The 14,076-nt window shown below is 43.4% G+C and overlaps 1 protein-coding gene across 10 annotated transcripts in view; it reads right to left on the reverse strand.

Annotated features, from left to right (window-relative positions):
• LOC126273157 (rho guanine nucleotide exchange factor 18) overlaps window positions 1-14,076 on the reverse strand; it is a 552,051-nt gene that overhangs the window by 463,642 nt on the left and 74,333 nt on the right. Inside the window, exon 1 of one of the 10 annotated variants that reach the window (XM_049976614.1) lies at window positions 6,645-6,677. The exons of the other annotated variants lie outside the window; for them this stretch is intronic. The gene's annotated coding sequence lies outside the window, so the exon portion shown is untranslated. Of the gene's footprint in view, window positions 1-6,644; window positions 6,678-14,076 lie in introns of those variants that run through there. 10 annotated transcript variants of the gene reach the window in all.

Below are 14,076 nucleotides of genomic sequence, written 5' to 3' on the forward strand. Positions count from 1 at the left end.
AGGATGGTTTGCAGCTGTTCAGGAAGAATCCCCAGGACTTTAAGCGTCATTTCGTCACTGTGGATGAAACATGGATACATTACTATACTCCTGAGACCACACAACAATCTAAACAATGGTTTACCAAGGGAGAATCTGCACCAAATCAGGCGAAGACCATTCCTTCCACCGGAAAGGTTATGGCGACTGTCTTTAGGGATTCGCAAGGGGTAATCCTCATCGACCATCTGGGAAAGGGTAAAACTACTACAGGCGCATATTATTCATCGTTATTGGACCGTTTGAAAACCGAGCAGCAAGGAAAACGCCGGTGATTGGACCGCAAAAAAGTCCTTTTCCCTCACGACAGTGCACCAGCATACACTTCAGCAGTTCTGGTCGCAACATTCATGAATATATGATTCCAATTCGTTTCACATTCCCCCTTTTCTCCGGACTTGGCTCCCTCGGATTACTAGTTGTTCCCCAATATCAAGAAATGGCTGCCGGGACAAAGATTTTATTCAAACGAGGATGCGATTGCAGCAACTAATAGCGATTTTGGAGACTTGGACAATTCGTATTATTCGGAAGGGATCAACAAATTAGAACAGCGTTGGACGAAGTGTATAAGTCTAAAAGGAGACTATGTCGAAAAATAAAAAAGGTTTACCCCAAACACGTAACTAATTTTTATTTTGGCACAAACTTTTCAAACGCCCCTCGTAAAAGTTCATCTTAACACTATATATAGGTTGCTGTTTCATGTAGTTGACGCTAAGGGTTTTCCTTCGGCCGTTCGCTCGCTCATTACCCAGTGCGCTTCGAGGAGAGACGAGGAAAACAGCAAAAATGGCGATCTGCGTTGGCCCTTTCAATAGGTGCAATTCAGTTACAACTGTGCGGCATGATTTTCATCGAGAGTCCGCTACTGCAACTCTTACAGCTCAAAGTATTTGAAGATGGCATCAGCACTTTGAAGACATTGGCTGTTAATGTAGTTTTACACGCCGTCCACGGAAATCTACTCGTCGTGCCAGCCGAGAGTTATTCATTCCTCTTGGGTTTATCTTGCATGTTTGGCGGCTACGTTTATGTTTGAAACCACAGAAGATTCAAGGTCCGTGGAGAGCACTTGGAAAATATGCGAAATGTAATGAAAACCTTGTTACTAAAAATAATTCTAAGCAGTTTTCCAAAACCGTAGTTGCCTTCAACTAAACGATTTACCATTGAAAAATCGTACTGTTCTTTTCAACATGAAATCTTTGTCGTCTCATGCGCAAGTTAAAATACTCTCCTGCAGAAGATAGAGTCTCCAGTAATTAGAAGAATCCTACTTTAACACCGCGTATTTGTCGTGCCGTATTTGTGAGACATGTGTCATAACGACACGATAAGTTTCATCAAAATCGATAAGACAGTGGCAGTGGACAATGAGTTTCCTGCACCCGTGTTTTCGCGCTCTAAAGGAGAGTAAACACGGTGGAGCATCTGCGCAGCCTCACACGTAACGACGTGCAGCGAGCGATGTTTTGAGTAGTGGAATGGATGAGAGCGGACGTGCGCCGACTCAAAAGGATACAACTTTCAAAGCGACCGCCATTAACTAAACATACCTGGTTGAGTATATGGATTGTAACCAATTTTGTTTAATTGCTTTCTGTATTCATTTAGATCCATGCAACTCACGACAAAAAAGGTGAATTCACTGAGCCTTCACACCAACTACCATGTTTTACTAAACTCTTTACATGCAACTACAAAAAGTCTTTACCTGCAACATGATTACGAGTTCAACTTAATCAAACATACAGGGAAACGGCGGTTTCGAAATTGTTTAAGTCCTTGGGTGATTCGTTAAACGTTATATGACAGCGAATGCAGAAAAGGAAGGACGTTGTCAGGTATTGCCACGGCTCTAGCTGCTCCAGCCGACAAAAATCCTGTCTCTGAAGCAAACAATGCAGCGAGCAGTAACGGAAAAAATTCTTGATGTTAATTACTGTACGTATGTCTCAGACTATTTTATTGCTGTATACAGCAGTCGTTACTCGTGGCTGTAAGCTTAGAGGAACTTATGTAAGTTGAAGTATTTGCGTCTTTATCAAGACTGCGCGGTTATATTTCGTAGCGTGTTTAAACTCGTCCAAATGAAGTTCTTGTTACAATAAATCTTTGTAAAGCGTTCACGATATCAACGCTATCGTTCATAGTGCAGGCAGCCGACGAAGAAAGAAGAGAGTTACTGTGATCTGAATGAAAAGTTAGTTACTAACCTCAAGAAACAAAGTAATAATATTAGTAGTAGTAGTAGTAGTAGTTTGATGCTGCTCTCCATGGTATTCTACCCTGTGCAAGTCTCTTCATCTCCGAATAACTACTGTAAGTTACATCCTTTTGAACTTGCATACTGTATTAATCCCTTGTCTCGCTCCACGATTTTTATCTTCCACACTTCCCTCCAACACTAAATTGGTGACCCCTTGATGTTTCAGTTCGTGTCCTATCAACCGATCCCTTGTTTAGTCAAGCTACGCCACAAAATTATTCTCTTCAATTCTATTCAGTACCTCCTCGACAGTTTCATGATGTAGCCACCTAATCCTCAGCATTCTCCTGCAGCACCACACTTCGAAAGCTTCTGTTCTCCTCTTGCCTGAATTTTTTATCGACCACGTTTCATTTCATTACAAGGCTACACTCCAGAAAACTACCTTCAGAAAAGACTCCGATTTATATTTGATGTTAAATTTCTTTTTAGAAACGCTTTTCTGGCTATTATCAGTCTACATTTTACGTCCTCTCTACTTCGCCCATCAAAATAGCGGAACTCATCTACTACTTTCAGTACCTCGTTCCCTAGTCCAAGTCCCTCAATATCGCCTGATTTAATTCGACTACATTCCAATACCCTTGCTTTGATTTTGTTGATGTTATCTTATATCCTCCTATCAAGCCACTGCCAAATCCGTTCCCAATCCGTTCAACTTCTGTCGAAGTCCTTTGCTGTCTCTGGTAGACTTACAGTGTCATCAGTTTTTATTTCTTGTCCATGAACTTTAATTTCTTCTCCAAATTTTTCTTTGGGTTCCTTTATTGCTTGCTCACTGTACAGATTGAATAAAATCAGAGATATGCTACAACTCTGTCTTACTCCCTTCTCAACCACTGCTTCCATTTCATGCCCATGGACCCTTTTAACTGACATCTGGTTTCTGTAAAAGTTGTACGTAACTTTTCGTTCCCTGTATTCTACCCCCGCTATCTTCAGAACTTCTAAGAGTGTATTCCAGGCAACGTCGTCAAAAGCTTTCTGTAAGTCTACAAATGCTATAAACGTATACGTAAAATTCCAGCACAGCTTATGACGAGACCTAAGCCCGTTTACCTGAACGGGTACCAGCTTACCTGAAAGGAAGACCGACTGCACCCTTATCATGGATTACGAAAATTTCTTAGAAATTTCAGGAGCTTACAACGAAGATGAGTAAATCACTCGCTGGCGGCGATTACCACTTTCTCCATCTTTCATTTTCATCACCGAAACAGTTATAAACACTGAAATATACTATGCAAGCATTCAGTGGCGCCGTACACGTTTGAACATTTACACTAAACACAAAATTATGGCCATAAAATATAAAACCGCAAGTTGTCACTTTTTGAAGTATTTGATTATTCTCATGAATTAATTTTTTAGCTTTCTCAGTCAGATCTTCATGTGGTGGAGATGGAAGTTACATCTGACGATGAGACAGAACGGGCTCTAGTATATGAGGATACACAAGTATTTCAAAATGTGACTGGTTTCCTGTATTTGTATTCAATGCACAGTCACGTGTTCTAGAACATTCGTAATCGATAAATTTAATCATTAGAGAACGACCTTCCATTTAGGCGGCTGCTACAATCTTTATGAGTGTTCTAGCCTTTTAGCCACAAAATCATCAATTAATACATGCAGTGACACATAATTCGGATGGTTTTGACGAGTGAAACGTAAGTTATTGGGATAAACAGCTATATACGACAACGAACTAGCACACCTGATACATGAAGCCATGTCGCTCTTTCACTCAATGACCGAGGGCAGCGGAGATGGCGTAGAGTAGTCAGTGCTGACAGACAGGCAACGCGTGATATAACCGCAGAAACCAACGTGGGACGTAAGTCGAACGTATCTGTTCGGACACCGCAGCAAAATATGACAATGGCAGCAGACTATCGATGCGGGTGCCTTTGGTAACAGCGCGTGGACGACTGCAGCACCTCTCTTGGACTCGTGACCATGTCGGTCGGGCCATAGACGACTGGGAAACCATGGCCTGAACAGATTTCAGTTGGTAAGAGCTAACTGTAGGGTTCGAGTGTGGCGTTGACTCCACGAAGCCATTGACCGAAGTCGTCAACAAGGCACTGTGAAGTTGGTGGTGGCTCCATAATGAGTGGGGCTGTGTTTACGTGGAATGGACTGGGTCCTCAGGATGTTCGGCTAATTGGAGACAATTTTTAGCCATTCTTGGACGTTATGTTCCCAAACAACGATGGAATTTTTAAGGATGACAATGTGCCATTTCACCGAGCCACAATTGTTCGCGACTGGTCTGAAGTACATTCTGGACAGATCGAGAGAATGCTGTTGCCACATATATCGTCCGACATGAATCCCAGCGGACATTTATTGGACATAACTCGAGAGGTCAGTTCGTGCACAAAATCGTGCACCGTGAACAGTTTCGCAAATGTGGCCGGCTATAGAGACAGCATGGCTCACTCTGCGGAGGACTTCCAACGAATTGTTGAGTCCATCCCATGTCGAGCTGCTGCATTACGCCGGGAAAAAGATGGTCCGGTACGATATTAGGAGGTATCCCATGACTTTTGTCATCTTAGTACTGAGTGACAATGAAGTCAGTTTTGGAACGGTTGAACAGCGACTTAGAGGAAATGTGGTATCTGGAACCTTCCGGCCACTACTGGCATGTCTCCTCGTTCGTGCTCTCATAACAGTTCTCGTATTAAAGGTAGTCGGAAAACTGTCAACAATAGTAACATATCAGAGCGTCTCTGCACGAGATCCAAAGACTGCGGCGGACAAATTATTTATTAGGTTCGATTAACATCAACAATTATCTTGAAAATGTATCGGCACGCTGCATTAGCCATCAACCCCGTTTTACTTCTTCAACAATATGTATGGGGTTAGTAATCTGTCAAATTCAGTAATAATTTTTTTCTCAAATCAAGGCCGATTGGTATTCCTAACAAACAGTGACGACAAAATTAAGCAAAATGAATGACTGTACAGTAATGGATCTGTTACGTAATTTAGATACGCTACTGCTGCGGAGATTTCTTCACTGAAAGACGGGTGCAACACTCGTCGTGGCGGGCTCAACTTCGAGAGTATCGAAGCACTCTACGAGCCTTCCAGAATGCTGATTTGCAGCAGTCTGAATTGGTATTCTGCGATGTCCATGGCCATTTCTAACGAAGACTTCCATTGTACATAAGAAATGTTCAACGGAGAACACTGAGAAAAGAATTATTGGTAAATTTTAACAGGATATCAGTAACTGGATACTTATTGTTACAAAAATCAGTAAATAAATCAGTTACAGAAAAAGTTGTTACTAGTTGTAGAGATGAGCAAAAAGTAAAAAATTACTGAAAGGTGAGGCGTAATAATCAAATGAAGATCAATTAAAGAGCTGTGCTAATGAAAGTCGACTATCGCATCCGCGTAGATTTGTGCGGGAGGAATGATCTGCGCGGACATTTAGGATAAAGAATCGTTGCTCTTGTGCGCACACACCTACTGTTCTTTACCACCCAAGAAACCGAAGAGAAGAAAAACAGCTGGAGTGTGAATTTATGGCATCTCGATGGCTCACACTGATGGAAAAAACGGTCGCTTTTAATTTTTTTTAATTTTAAGAGTGTAATATTACTCGGCATATCAAAGTAATTATCTAATCAATCACAAGTTCAATAACTGACCGGTGACCAAGAGCTGGTACAAATATAGTCATACAATAGGCGCTGTTTCAGTGTACGAAGTGAAACAGGCGACGAAGGTTACACACACACAGTGGTGAATATTTGATGAGTTTAGGTTGTGCTCATGCCTGCTACTGACAGCAAGACAAATGCGTATTCGTGAGACAACGGTAAGTGTACGAGAAAACACGAATTCCGACGGGGCATTGAGAGTTTTATGACATTCAACGATGAAATAACGTTTCACACCATGTGACACAGAACCCAACGAAAGAATGGCAAGACTGCCCTCCACATTACGCCCGAACAGCCCGTGAATACTTCGACTGCACATTTGTCTGTCGTTGGACCATTACGGTGGCCTCCATGGATCTCAAATTTCTTGGTGGGCGATAACGTGAAGGAACAGATTTAGTGTCGAAATGGATCGCGGTGTCAACGACGAGGGCAGGAACGAGTGGTGTCTACTTACAATGACGTTTCTATTCGGCTTGAACGAACTTGAAGTGAAGAGCTCGGAGACAGTCAAGTGCGTCCCTTTTTTTGCATGTTTACATGGTTTTGAAACAGTCGACAAGACGGGAGCTTGCAGCTGGGGGAAGCCCCGCGCGCCCTATGGGGGCCAGAGAGAGTAGCGCTGGCGGCAGCGGAGCAGCACGTACCGAGCGGCCGGGCTAGGCTCGTGCGTGCAGGCGGCGCAGCGTCGGTGTCCCGCGGCGACGGGCGGGCGGCGCGCTACTGCCACCAGGTTGGCCTGGGCGCCCCGCGCAGAGCCGAGGCTAACCGAAGCCGACCGAGGGCAGTCGAGTCCGAGCGCCGGCTGCGATCGATGGCCGCCGAGGAGTGCGCTCAGCCCGAGCCGGCAGCGTCCGCGCTCTCGCAGCTTCCAGCGAGCAGGGTCACGGTCGCAGTCGCTGCCGGCCGACCGTTGCCATAGGCCGCGACACGGCCCGGCCCCACTACCGCAACTGCACACCGGCACAATCACCCCTCCAACAGTTGCCATAGGCCGAAACGTGGATTTCTGTGGAATACGCTGATGTTTCTTGCTACGGTAAGCTTCGATACAGTTCCTCACTGTTGCAACAAATTCTCACTTATGATATATAGGCTATGGGACTGGACTGAAGACTACCCACATAGGCGCGGATCCGACAGGCCGGGAAGGGAGCAGCGGTTCACAGGATGCCCCCACCCCAACCGCAAAAATAATGGAGTAAAACAGCGTTCATATTTTTACAAACGCAATTTCCAAATTTTGCAGCAGTACGAAAACTTTGTCCCCAAAATGTCAAGGAATTTTAGAAATTTACAATTTGTTGCCCACGTGGTGTTGCATCTTGACAGCCTGCGGAGAACATTTCAAGCCAGGTAAAGGTACTCACTCAAAGGCTACAACACGGTTCGAGAATCCACAGGTAGGACTAGTAAAACGCAGGGAGTAGCGTACGCCGTGGCAGAAACAGAAAGAACCTCGCTACAGTAAGAAAAAAGTTATAGGTACACCGATCTCCGAAACACAGGCGCTGATGACTGAAAGGAACAGCGTTCCCCTCATTAACAAGTCCGCATTTTTATATTCTGCAGACCTGTATTCATAATCGCAGTATACAGTGAAGTGCTGACTGTGGTAATTGCACACTTAGATTTCATTTTGCGTAAATTTAGATGTCAAAGTTGTTGCTATTATACAGTCTTTCAGACTTAACCGACAAACTTCGAGAGAATGTGGAAGGTGTCTTGAGGAACAAAATGAGGATAGGAACCTGTGTTCGGAACCGTCATCCAACGATGCTACAGTCTCCAAGTTGTAGGCGCCGACGCTTGCCACTAGGCCATCCCTTCGGTAGCAAACGTAACTTTTTACGCTGACTGACCGTAGGCGAGGCAGAACGTCTCGTAATGTTGTTTGTTATTCAGTGATCCCGACTGATTGCTACGATCGCCAGTGAATAAGATCGAGCAGCTGCTGCGAAGAAAGGCCTTATATCCTACGAATGCAATGCTTCGTTGCCTCGGTGAATGACTGTTTCGAACACGGGTTACCATCTGCAATTATTTTTCTCCTGGAACCACCAAAATCTCCAACGATTTTGCGATACAGAAGAAAAAAATAAAATAAACTGCGCGTGGAATCCCGTGCCCGAAACTCTCATCCACCGAGGCAACAGAGCAACGCGTTCATAGGAGACAAGGCCTGTTTATGCAGCAGATAGCTCCATCTTCTCCACTGGATATCGTGGCAGTCAGTCGTGATCACTGAGTAACAGCACTGCGAGACGTCCGTCAGGATACGAAGTCCGTTTACTGCCGAAGAGGTGGCATAGCGGAAGGCGCCGGCGCCTCTAACTTCGACACTCTGTATCGTCGCTGGATGAAGTTTACGGACACGGGCTCCGGTTCTCATTTTGTGCCTCAAGACACCCTCTACATTCCCTCCAAGTTTGTCAGTGTAATTTTGAAACACCCTATGTAAGGCTGGGCAGTAAAATGAAAAGGAGACATACGGAAAAAGTACGTAAATTGTTTATTATTTGCCGGCCGGGGTAGCCGAGCGGTTCTAGGCGCTATAGTCTGGAACCGCGCGACCGCTACGGTCGCAGGTTCGAATCCTACCTCGGGCATGGTTGTGTGTGATGTCCTTAGATTAGTTAGGTTTAAGTAGTTCTAAGTTCTAGGAGACTGATGCCCTCAGAAGATAAGTACCATAGTGCTCAAGCCATTTGAACCTTTTTTTTCTTGTTTATTATTTCAAAAGTAATCTTTGTAACTTTTAATGCGTTTGTCCCACTGTAAGACAAGACAGTCACTGCCTCCATGGAAAAATGTTTGCAGTTGCCAACGCAACCACTATTGCACTCTGTATCCAGGACTCGTCCACATTTCGCCAAGGTGGTTTCGAGTAAGCTGCAGAAGATTCGCTGGGAACCCTTTACACATTCGACATACACCTACGATCTCTCCCCATGCAATTTCCACATTTTTACAGCCCTGAAGAAAGGCCGTGACCGTAGGTTTACTTCGGAAGAACAGGTGCACGCCTGGGAACAGTCACGGTTTGTAATTCACCTTCAGCATTTTTCCATGAAGGCACTAACAGTCTTGTGTCTCAGTGGGATAAATGTATTAACTGATAAGGCCATTACTTTTGAAATAGTAAACAGTTTACTAACTATTCTTTCATCTGTCTCGTTTTCCTATCACTGCCTTTTATAGATCCATCAATTGTGTGACACGTATTTAACAAATGCGTGGACGAATGCTTTTCAAATGCTGTAGTTCTCGGGAACTGAGTTTGTTTGGACATTATGTTACACCGATGCACACACTGATATAAACAAACATCGTAGACATCTGTGCCTCGTTAAACGGTATGGCAAGTTACATTTGCGTAGCTGAAGTGAGGAGAGGAGAGGAAGGGGTGTGGATGGGGCAGGGAATGACTGCGACAAACTGTGATCCCCCACCTGCACAATCAGAACCTGGATCCTGCCAGTTTGGAATGAACAGAATACAGCACATTTTTCTCAACGGCCACGATGCCAGAAGCGAATGTACCAACTGCAACTCCAAAAAAGTGAGAGAAAGGCTTATGAGATAGGTTGACGAACATGTTTATGGCATTTGTGGATATAGGGAAACTTTCTGACACCTCCGAAATTCTGAAGGTAAACGGGATAAAATACAAAAAGCTAAAGGTTATTCATAAATTCTACGGAAACCAAACAGCAGTTGTAAAAATCGAGGTATATGAAAGAGGAGCAGTAGTTGAGAACGCAATGACATGGGTGTGTAACCATCTCCGACGTTATCCCTTCTGTAAACAGACCAACCAGTAAAGGAAAGCAAGGTGAAATTTGGGAACAAAATTAAAAACAGAAGTAAAATTCAGAGTAAAGAAATGAAAACTCTGAAGTCAATCCATAAAAAGTGAAACTTTTTCAGAGACAGCGGAGGAAGAGAAGTTGAGCGGAATGGATAGACTTTTGAAAATCTGTTATAAGATCAACGTGAATAAAAGTTAAAAAAGCTAATGGAATGGGGTAAAATCGAATCACGTATTTTTGAGGGACGCACTCCAGAAAGTGGGCCACTAAAAGTGCCAGATGAGTTTTTATATTTAGGCAGGAAGGTAATTTACGATGGTAAGGTGGAGAAGACATAAAATATAAAATGGCATTTGCAAGAAGCATTTCTGAGAAACATGAAATTATCAGCGTCGAATATAACCTTAAGTGTCTCGAAGTCTTTCGTCAAGATGTGTGTGGAGTGTAGCCTACAAGGAAGTGAAACGTGGACGATAAGTAGTTCAGTCAAAACGAGAATAGCTTTCTAAATATGATGCTGCAGAAGAATGCTGAAGATTAGATGGGTAGATCGAATAGCTAATGACACGCTACTGACACAAATTTGGAGTATACATTTTTGGCAAAGTTCGACTAAAAGAAGGGATTGTTTGATAACATATACCCTGAGGCATTAACAAATCGTCAATTTGGCAACGGAGGGAAGTGCAGAGGGTAAAAATTAAAGAGAGAGACCAACGGCTGATTACAGTAAGCAGGTTCATCAAGTAGCATGCACAGGATAGATTAGCGCGGAAAGCTGAATCCAATCTTCGGATTGAAATGCGATTCGACTTAAAGACTTGCTATCGCGTTTCTTAATGAGGGAAACATTGTCAGACGCGCAAGAACATACGTCGTACTGAAATTCCTGAGTAACAAGGGTTGCCAGGTATCCAATTTAGGCGAAATTATCCCGATTTTCCTTTTGAAGACTCCATTCCCAATTACATCACACAGTCTTTTGTTCAGTACGTCAGAGTTTAATTTGCTGTGCAAGCAGTATAGATTTAAGTGGCTCCCAAACCTGGTCATCATACGGGCTCCAGAACATGTCACACTCAAAATGTGTATAGTAATTGTTGAAAATACGACATGGAACAATAAATTAAAAGGCTTGTCTGGAACAAATGTACCATAAGGAACCTTAGCTAGTAGTCCTGTACTCTCCGCTACACTCCATGTCTTCCAAGCTGAAATGTTTGCATCAGGAAAAGCTTCAAAGCCACCATAGTCTGCATGGTTCCCCCATACAACAGCCAACAACTGCCTCCAAACAAACCACTAGCATCACAGGTGAACTGCATTCTCAGTCCACGAACGACATTTGGACCCCCAACAAGCTGCTGCTTATTGAATTGGCCAGCAAGGTCAATGTCTATTGCTTTCAAAGATTTGTACACAGGAATACAACGCCGCCAACGGTGACGATAACCACGTCGCAAAGGCATTGCAGAGACACTGGAAATTATACGAGGATCACTGACGAATAAACGGATCTCGTCTCATGTAGGATTGGCTTTGCAATGAGAAAGTTTCTGGCTCTCTAATGGATGTTAATCCACCATCCTCCGATTTCAAGTTATGGTTGCAGAAAGAGGTAGAGGAAAATTGGGCACAGGATTGGTGTCTTTCAATCTGCCAAAGGTCAATACCAGTAATCAGAAGCTCCCCTGGTTGCGAAAATTTCAGGCGAGAACGTAGCAGGTAACTACTTTCGTACGGATGCGTACCAATCATAGTTCAAATTATTCTCACTTACACCGGACAGGCATCATGTTTAACCCTTTGAGTGGTGTCAGAAGAGAGGAGGACAGATGTTTTCAATTGCTGTTTTCCTGCAGCTCATTGTAAGTACAGAAAATGTGTCTCCTGTATTACCTAGTGCAACCGGAGAAATATCGTGACGATTCCGAAATACAGTATAGAAAGCATTTTTTTTGTTAGCGCACCCTAATCTCTAAGTGAATGCTTTCCAATATTTGTTGAGCTGTCTTCCTTATGTTTTGTCTACTATAGTTCATACGTCAATATGACCTAGTTGTAAGTGCTGACATCTATGTGGAAAAATATAAAATAACTGTTCAAACTTTTTATATTGTGATTTCTGTGAACATATGATTTTGTAATTGTACCAAAGTTAGCAGTGTGATTCAACAAACCTAAGTCAAACTATAATACAGTCAGTATTTGTTGTCGAAGAATACCTCGGCACTATAGCAGTTACAGCGCCATCGTTGGTTCCGTTTCTTTTAGAAACATACTGATGTTGCGACGTCATAAGACACTTCCGATAAATGAACACCTCTACAGATGTGTAAGAGCATTATCTTTGCATGGGCTACTTACAAGGCAGCAAAAGCAACAGGAACCATATACCGGAAAAGTTGGGGGCCCACAACAGAACTTGCCTTGCTGATACACATCGTCCCGCTATACATACAGTATTTACGACTGGGACGCGGCGTTAAGTTACAGTGCTCGTGCGGCGAACACAGCACAAATTAGGGCCAACATCGCACTCATACCGTCAGCTGGGAGCATCAGGAAGACATGGCCGGGAGCTGGGCTACGAGCTGGGGCGTTGCTTCCTCTCGCTCTATATCTCCGATGTTACACCGAAATACGTACCTGCAAGAAAGAATGGCAGTTAGTAGCAATTACGAAAAACAATAATAATTTAAAACATTTTTTGTACAAATCGTCTAACTTTTTCTCACCACACCGTTCTAGCCTTTCAAATTTATACACTTTCGTACACATTCGAACCAACGCTGAAAGTGGTGTAGCTACTGCAGAAACGACGCTTCATAAGAATTCGACAGCTTTTCTAAGCGATGAAAATCAACGTCCACGCGTTTTTTTTGTTTTTTTGTTTTTTTGCCTAAGAACAAAATGAAATAGTTAATCTATAAAGTAGGTAAAACGGGCAGACTTGTCGATTCGATAAATGATATTCTCCGTCAAATAGTTATTCGACGTTTCTACTTTAAGAATCTTGCGTTTAACGTGCTGACGTGACAGATGTCACTGTCAAAGAATGTTAACGTTTTCGACTGTTTTCCCTTATTTCACCGTTGATTTGTGGCAAACAGATGTTCTAGATCCTTCAGCGTTCTTCGATTCCCTAAGGGAGTGATCGCGACATGTCAAGTGTAACCAAAGGGACAAGTGATGTTTTATTTAAGTGCTTCACGAACTATCCACTTTTGTTGGTGTCGGTCCAGCCTCGAACATCTAAACAGTTGATAATTGCTTAGAGTTTTGTCTCCTTTTCGGTATTGTATACGAATTCCGCATTTCCTTTGTCGAATGTTTTGAGCATTTCCTTACACGATTTGACTAGATCCTGTTTTTTGAGCTTTGGTCAAATTGTGAGTAATCCATCGGAAGCACTGCTCTCCATACACAGCTCCTGAGCTGTCTTTTGTTTTAACTATAACAAATTTTAAAAGAAGTCGCATACAATAGGGTTGTCTATTACCTGTCTGCATAAACTTAAACGTCAACACTAGTCCCACAGGGCCTCAGGCAATGATATACAGAAGGAAGGAAGAGAACTTAACGTCCTGTCAACATATAGAAGGATTAGACAAAAATAAGGGAAAAACGGAGGGAAATGCATGCTTGAACATAAATGCAATATCCTAGCGATGCCTGCAGAATGCGTTGTTGTATCTGACTACGAACGGCAACTGAGTAACGTCCTCAAATGGTTCAAATGGCTCTGAACACTATGGGACTTAACTTCTGAGGTCATCAGTCCCCTAGAACTTAGAACTACTTAAACCTAACTAACCGAAGGACATCACACACATAGACGCCCAAGGCAGGATTCGAACCTGCGACCGTAGCAGTCGCGCGGTCCCGGACTGAAGTGCCTAGAACCGCTCGGCCACAGCGGCCGGCGTAACGGCCTCAGTAGTTTGCAAGTGTCAGTCGTGGTCAGAACAGTATTCTGTGTAGTTGTGAGTGCATTATGTCGGAGCTAAGTGAATTCGTATATGAACAACTGTTGTTGCTCGTAAAGTGGCAACTGCAGGGTGGCATGGATTTCCAAAACCACTCATCAGTTATGCAAATATTCGTAACAGGAAACTGTGGTGCAGAAGCCACAAAACTTGGACTCTGGAACAATGGAAGAAAGTAATTTTGTCCGATGAGTCTCGTTTCACACTGGTTCCACCTTCTGTTTCCACATTCCAAGAGTGAATCATGGGGGAGGTTCGGTGATAATTTGGGCATCCAA

Source organism: Schistocerca gregaria, chromosome 5, assembly GCF_023897955.1.
Source record: "Schistocerca gregaria isolate iqSchGreg1 chromosome 5, iqSchGreg1.2, whole genome shotgun sequence".
Classification (NCBI taxonomy): domain Eukaryota; kingdom Metazoa; phylum Arthropoda; class Insecta; order Orthoptera; family Acrididae; genus Schistocerca; species Schistocerca gregaria.